Source organism: Chenopodium album, chromosome 9 (assembly GCF_948465745.1).
Source record: "Chenopodium album chromosome 9, dcCheAlbu1.1, whole genome shotgun sequence".
In the NCBI taxonomy this organism is placed as follows: domain Eukaryota; kingdom Viridiplantae; phylum Streptophyta; class Magnoliopsida; order Caryophyllales; family Amaranthaceae; genus Chenopodium; species Chenopodium album.
Genome location: NC_137842.1, coordinates 44,560,001 through 44,566,908, shown reverse-complemented (window position 1 = coordinate 44,566,908; position 6,908 = coordinate 44,560,001). Strand labels below are relative to the sequence as shown.

Below are 6,908 nucleotides of genomic sequence, written 5' to 3'. Positions count from 1 at the left end.
TTTTGATTCCTATTTTTTAGCATTTTATATTTGAAACTTAAAACTTCTTTTTTGTTTTGAAAAAACATATGTGAGATGAGACAATTTTTTTGAATTGTGTATTCAACTCAATGATGCATTAATGAATACATAATAGAGCGGATAGCGGGAATCGAACCCGCATCGTTAGCTTAGAAGGCTAGGGGTTATAGTCGACGTTGATTTCTTCTTTTTAACGTCTCTAATTCAAAACCGAACATGAAACTTTGGTTTCATTCGGCTCCTTTATGGAAAAGAAAATGGGGAATTCCCAAATATTAAGTTTAAGTTAAGGTGGGAACGAAATTACAAAACAAAAGAGAATTCATTTCACCCATAACATCTATGTCAGCTTTTTGTATGAATGCATTTATTTAATTCAAAACAACTTACTTTCTAGATGATCCCTCTAGAAAAAGTGATTCTAACAATCTTTCTAGTTACTTCGTTCTCGATTTCTAGTTGAGAGAATCCTAAGGAAAAGTATTTTGTTTCCGCCGAGCTAAAACAAAAAGAAATATGTTGAGTGAAGCCTCTAGTAAACTAAAGTCATCATTTAATAGCTATTTTGCTTCTCTCTAGAAAAAAATAGAAGATTTAGTAACGATTAGAAACCCTTTTTTATCTTCATCCATGGATCTTTTACTTATACTGATTCGATTGGAAGTATTGATCCAATTCAATTTCAATACAATTTTCTGTTTCGTAATTTCATAATCCAAAAATTCCACTTTTAATTGACTTTTGGATACAAATTACGAGATGTATAATTTTCCTCAAACTTTTCATTGAGAGGGAAAGGATTAATTCCTTTTAAGAAATAAAGTTTTTGATCGGAATATTAATCAAACCGGTAGACCCCTTAACTATTAAAGGGTTATATAAAACGAATCACACTTTTACCACTAAACTATACCCGCTACAGTTGGATTATTGTATCCAAATAGAACTTTTGTCGAACATTCAAATTAGACGTAATTAAGACAGGATTATAAAAGAATCATGAAATTTGGAGTATTGGCATTTTTGTTGGAGGATTTGATGAGATTATGAAAAGATAGTTGAATAACTAAAAAATAGAAGAAATAGATAGAATAAATGGGGACCAAAAGATAAGAATAAATAGCGTGTTGGTTCTATTTTATTATTGTGCTTTTGTTTTAATAACAAGCATTTTTTTTATCATTATCAAAATCAAATAAATAGTTTTCTTTAGTCTAGATTCTATGAATCCGTTAAAACAAAAGGGCCTTGCGAGGGACGGATTAGGCCAGGCCGTGGGAATTAAAAAGGCCCTTTCGGGTGAAGAAGTCTTTCTTTTTTCTTTTCTTTCTATATTTGAATATTCTCTATTTTCTATTGATATTCAGTCTTTTTGTTTGTATATATTCTATTATTTTTTATTTTAATAGAAAATAGATTTGAAATTGAATCTTTTAATGAATCCTTCGAATCTTTCTTACTTTATCTTTATCTAACGGGTTGGAATTTCAAATAAAACTTGTACTTAATGTTGTATTACACAATACAACTTGTCTATTTTGTATATATTATATATAGTTATATAAACCGTATTGTTATATAGATTCTATTTCGAATTTTCATAAATTATTTATTTAATATTTGACTATTCCTTTTTTCTTTTCAACGGGGAGAGATGGCTGAGTGGACGAAAGCGTCGGATTGCTAATCCGTTGTACGAGTCATTCGTACCGAGGGTTCGAATCCCTCTCTTTCCGTTTCCTTTGATAGCGGAATCTTACTATTTGATTTCTGTTTTAAAGTTCTTAAATATTTTTGATTTTTTTTCAAAATATAACTAAAAAAAATTACAAATCTAGAATAGCATTCTAATAAGTTTTAATTAGAAAATAGATTTCGTCTATATAGAATAGAATTCTAAAAAAATAGATGAAAATAAAGAAAAGAATCCCTTTTATTCTTCGCGTCCAGGATTACGTCCCGGATCATTAGATAGGAATCCGAAAATGAAGAGAGAAACAAGAAATATTACTACTGTGTAAACAAAGAGTTTGAGAGTAAGCATTACACAATCTCCAAGATCATTTTTTTTGTAAAAAGAGAATAGATTCTCTATTTTTATACCATATATCCCATAATTAATTTGTAATTGTAAAAAATCAATAAAAAAAATGAAGTTAGTAATATCTTATATATTATTATCTTACTTATCTATAATTTTCTTATACCTACTTGTTGGTTTTATGGAGGATCAAACTTTTTCATTTACGAAAAAGAGTTATAATCGGAAAACGAAGCGATATGAATTGTGTTGATTCAAAAATTTGAACGTTTTAATCAAGAGTTCATATGGCAAGACTTATCCGATTTTATCAATTATTTAGTATTAGAATATTAGAATCATTTTTCTCGAAAAAAGAATTCATTGTTCTAGGACACGATGAAAGAGCTCATCGAAAACTTACAGCAGCTTGCCAAACAAAGGCTAATAGAAAAAAAAGTAAAGGTATAACTGGCATAAAATCTACGATTGGACTCAAAAAAGCGTAAGCCTCAGGTAATTTGGCGAATAAAAAACTACTCGAATAAAGGGCAGAATTAAGACACATCAAACTAAAGATATTAAGCATAACAGACATTTTTTTTTTATTGCATTTTGATTGAGTTATTGATAGAAAGAAAAAATGAAGAAAAAGGGCCTTCTTTTTTTTGAACTTACTCACTCAATCAAAAAACCTTCTACTCTCTGTCGAGAATAGAAGAAATTCTACTTTCATACAATACCTTAATGGAATTCTATGTAATGATCAATAAATTCATTTGAATTCTATACCTACACGTATCAAAATACTAACAACGGAATCGAATCCATTTTTTAGCTATTTGGGCTGGAATTGACGAACAATTAATAACAATATTAGTGTTTAGTAGTGTAGAATAGAAATATAAGTGGGGCGTGGCCAAGTGGTAAGGCATCGGGTTTTGGTCCCGCTATTCGGAGGTTCGAATCCTTCCGTCCCAGAGCCAGAGCATATGTAATTTAAGATTGCATTTTTCGGTTTCGAAAGTTTAATAGTGGAGAGAATTGGATTCTTTCTGTTAATGATTGATTTTAATAAAAATGAATCTTTTTTTTTCCCATTTCATCAAATGAAAGGAAGATAAGTGTTCAAATCACACACGGATACAAGTGAATTCCTTGGAGATTTAGGCAAGATGGGGTTATAGATTACATACATTGATTTGAATTCCAAAAAAAGAGTGCCCTTAAGCATATATACATCCCCAGTATATTTCTCTATAATATAGAAATAGGGTAGTTATTTTTTTTTTCATCCCGACAAAGAACGTTGATTTTCCAACCTATTATTAAATTTTGATTTATTTTTTTGATTCTTCATTTATTAAATTAAATTAATGGTCGAGCTCAAAAAGAAACATGGATTTGTATTTCTTAGGGATATTTCCTTTATTTTATTGTAAAAAAAGAAGCATTGCATTACTCAAAATATCTTATAATAACTTAAGATATATTCCATACCCATGTATTGGCTGTTCTGACTGAACCAATGACTATTCATGATTTCATAATTGAATTAACCGCATACCGGTTCCAAATTTGGGGAATGTTATGGTAAAACTTCGTTTGAAACGATGTGGTAGAAAGCAACGTGCGACTTGAAGGACATGATCCGTTGTGGATTCTTAGTATCCATCATTCTCTAATAAAGGATGCTCTTGACTCGACATCCTTTGTTCTCTTCCACTCGAACCTGCATTGTATTTTTTGTTGGGGTTGGAATGAAACTAGTACATGATGGAGCTCGAGGAATAAAGTATTGAGCTATTTCTCAAGGAAAAAGAGAAGGGTCTAGGGTTAGTGTCAATCAATAAGTCGGACCAACTTCGTAAGTATATCTTTGACAGAAAAATCGAAAGGATAAAAAAAAGTTTCAAATCCCAAAGGAAAATTGTTTATTGGAATTGCTAAAACCTTTTCGATAATATGATAATTATATATATCATCGGGAATCTGACGTCCGTATGATTCTATTCTTTGATAGAACGAAATAACAAAAAGGGCATGTTGCTGCCATTTTTGAAAGTATTCCTAATCAACGAAGTAATGTCTAAACCCAATGATTCAAAAAAAAAAATATAAAGATTTCCGGAACAAGGAAATACCTTTTTAATTGTTAATTGTCATAACACTTGGATTTGGATCAGAATTTCGAATTCAAATCGATTCTAAATGAGACAAAAGGGTATTTGAGATTGCTCAATAAATGAAATGCAAGATGAGCTATTCAACTTGAGTTATGAGTATACAAATGATTTTTTTTAGGAAATAAAGAAATGAAAAGGACTTAATTCTTAGTCTAATTCATTTGATGATTTTATGGGCTTATTTGATTGGGCATTCTAATTTATATATACCTAACTTTGAATCATTTTTCTCGAGCCGTACGAGGAAAAAACCTCCTATACGTTTCCAAGGGGGGTGTTGTTGACCTAATCTATCCCAATGAGCCGTCTATCGAATCGTTGCAATTGATGTTCGGTGCCGAAGAGAAGGAAGAGATTTGCAGAAGGTGGGTTTTTATGATCCGATAAAAAGTCAAACTTATTTAAATGTTCCTCTTATTCTAGAATTTCTTAAAAAAGGTGCTCAACCGACAGAAACTGTTTATGATATTTTAAAGAGGGCGGAGATTTTTAAAGAATTTCGGCTTAATCAAACGAAGTTCAATTAATCAAATAAAAAACAAAGATAATGCGGTTGTAATTTGATAGAACTTTTTTTCTTCTTTTTCTATTCTTGTAGATTTCTTATGTAGTGCCAATCCAACACAAAAATTTTCTTATATTATATATTTGACTTTTTCAACTTCGATTTCCAAATATATTATATATTGTATATATCGTATTTCTATTTATAATATTCGAATAATTCGATTAAAGAAAATCTTTATCCTAATCATATATTTAAATTAAATAAATAAAGAAATTCAAAAATATTAATATTTGTATTTTTTTCTATTTATATTGACAAGAGTATATTGAACAAATATAATTCAATTTTGAAGTCAAAAAAAGTAGAAAAAATGAAATGGTTTATTTCGGTCTTAGGCCCCAAAAATAGGTTTTTTATTCAAGGGTGTGTTGGATTTTTTGCAATATAGAATTTGGATCCAAAAAATGGATAATAATATTTGGTCTAGAAATGTATTTTCTCTAAGAAATTTTTTGATTGTCATCTGATCCGTTTGCTTTTATGTTCGGAATCGATTCGAAAACTTTGTTTGGATTTCTTGTTAATTCGATGTTTTGATTCCATTCCATTTTTTTTATCTCGATTGTATCTACATAACATATCTATTTCTTTTTCGGGTTGCTAACTCAATGGTAGAGTACTCGGCTTTTAAGTGCGGCTAGAATCTTTTACATATTTGGATGAAGCAAGGAATTCGTCTACATCATCGGTAGAGTTTATAAGACCACGACTGATCCTGAAAGGAAATGAATGGAAAAAAGAGCATGTCGTATCAATAAAAAATTCAGAGAATATTTCATTCTTACCAAATTGGTATACAATTCTATTTGAATTCTTGCAAGGAAACGAAATGAATTCAAAGTTGGGTCGATTGAATAAATGGATCGAACCTTATGGTTCAAATTCTGAGGAAAGAAAGAACAACGAGTTTATTTTCATAATTTGAATGATTTCCCGGTCTAATTAGACGTTAAAATAAATTAGTAACTGATGCGGGAAAGGATTCTCCCACGAGTGGATGCTTTGTTTTTTATAGCGAATCCTAATTATTCGATTATCCATTATACATAAGGGGATAGCGATAAATGTGTAGAAGAAAGAGTACATTGATAAAAACTTTAGTCTAAATTCCAAAATCAAAAGAGCGATTAGGTTTAAAAAATAAAGGATTTCTAACCATCTTATTTTTTTTCTTATAACAAAATAAAAAACCAATTAGATGCAACAAAAATAGAGAGTATGCTGATGAATTTACCCATCTCCGAGGTATCTCTTATTTCATAATAAAATATCTTGTTTTGACTGTATCGCACTATGTATTACTTGATAACCCAAGAAACCCGCTATTTTTACTTTTGTTTTCGAGATAAATTGAAATGGAAGAATTCTAAGGACATATACAACTAGATAAGTCTTGGAAACATAACTTTTTCTATCCACTTATCTTTCAGGAATATATTTATGCATTTGCATATGATCATAGTTTAAATAAAGCGATTTTGTTGGAAAATTCGGGTCACAAGAAATACAGTTTACTAATTGTAAAACGTTTAATTACTCGAATGTATCAACAGAATCATTTGATTCTTTCTGCTAATGGTTCGAGCCAAAATGGTATTTTTGGGTACAAGCACAAAACGAATTTGTATTCGCGAATGATGACAGAAGGGTTTGCTGTCATTGTAGAAATTCCATTTTCCCCGTTATTAATATCTTCCCGCGGGGAAAAAGAAGAAAAAGAAAAAAAAGAAATAGTAAAATCTCATAATTTGCGATCTATTCATTTAATATTTCCTTTTTTAGAGGACAAATTCTTCCATTTAAATTATGTGTTAGATATATTAATAACTTACCCTGCCCATCTAGAAATCTTGGTTCAAACTCTTCGCTACTGGTTGAAAGATGCCTCTTCTTTGCATTTAGTAAGATTTTTTCTTTATGAGTCTCGTAATTTAAATAGTCTTATTATTCCAAAGGAATTTATTTCCTTTTTGAAAAAAAGGAATCAAAGATTATTCTTGTTCCTATATAATTTCCATGTATGCGAATACGAATCCTTTTTTGTTTTTCTCCGCAACCAATCCTCTTATTTACGATCAACCTCTTTTGGAACCCTTATTGAACGAATTTTTTT

At 29.9% G+C, this 6,908-nt stretch overlaps 1 non-coding gene across 1 annotated transcript; it reads left to right on the top strand.

The window, feature by feature from the left end:
* Positions 1-1,669: 1,669 nt before the first annotated feature.
* Positions 1,670-1,757, top strand: TRNAS-GCU (transfer RNA serine (anticodon GCU)). Its single transcript has one exon. It is a non-coding gene; the product is annotated as a tRNA-Ser (tRNA).
* Positions 1,758-6,908: the final 5,151 nt, after the last annotated feature.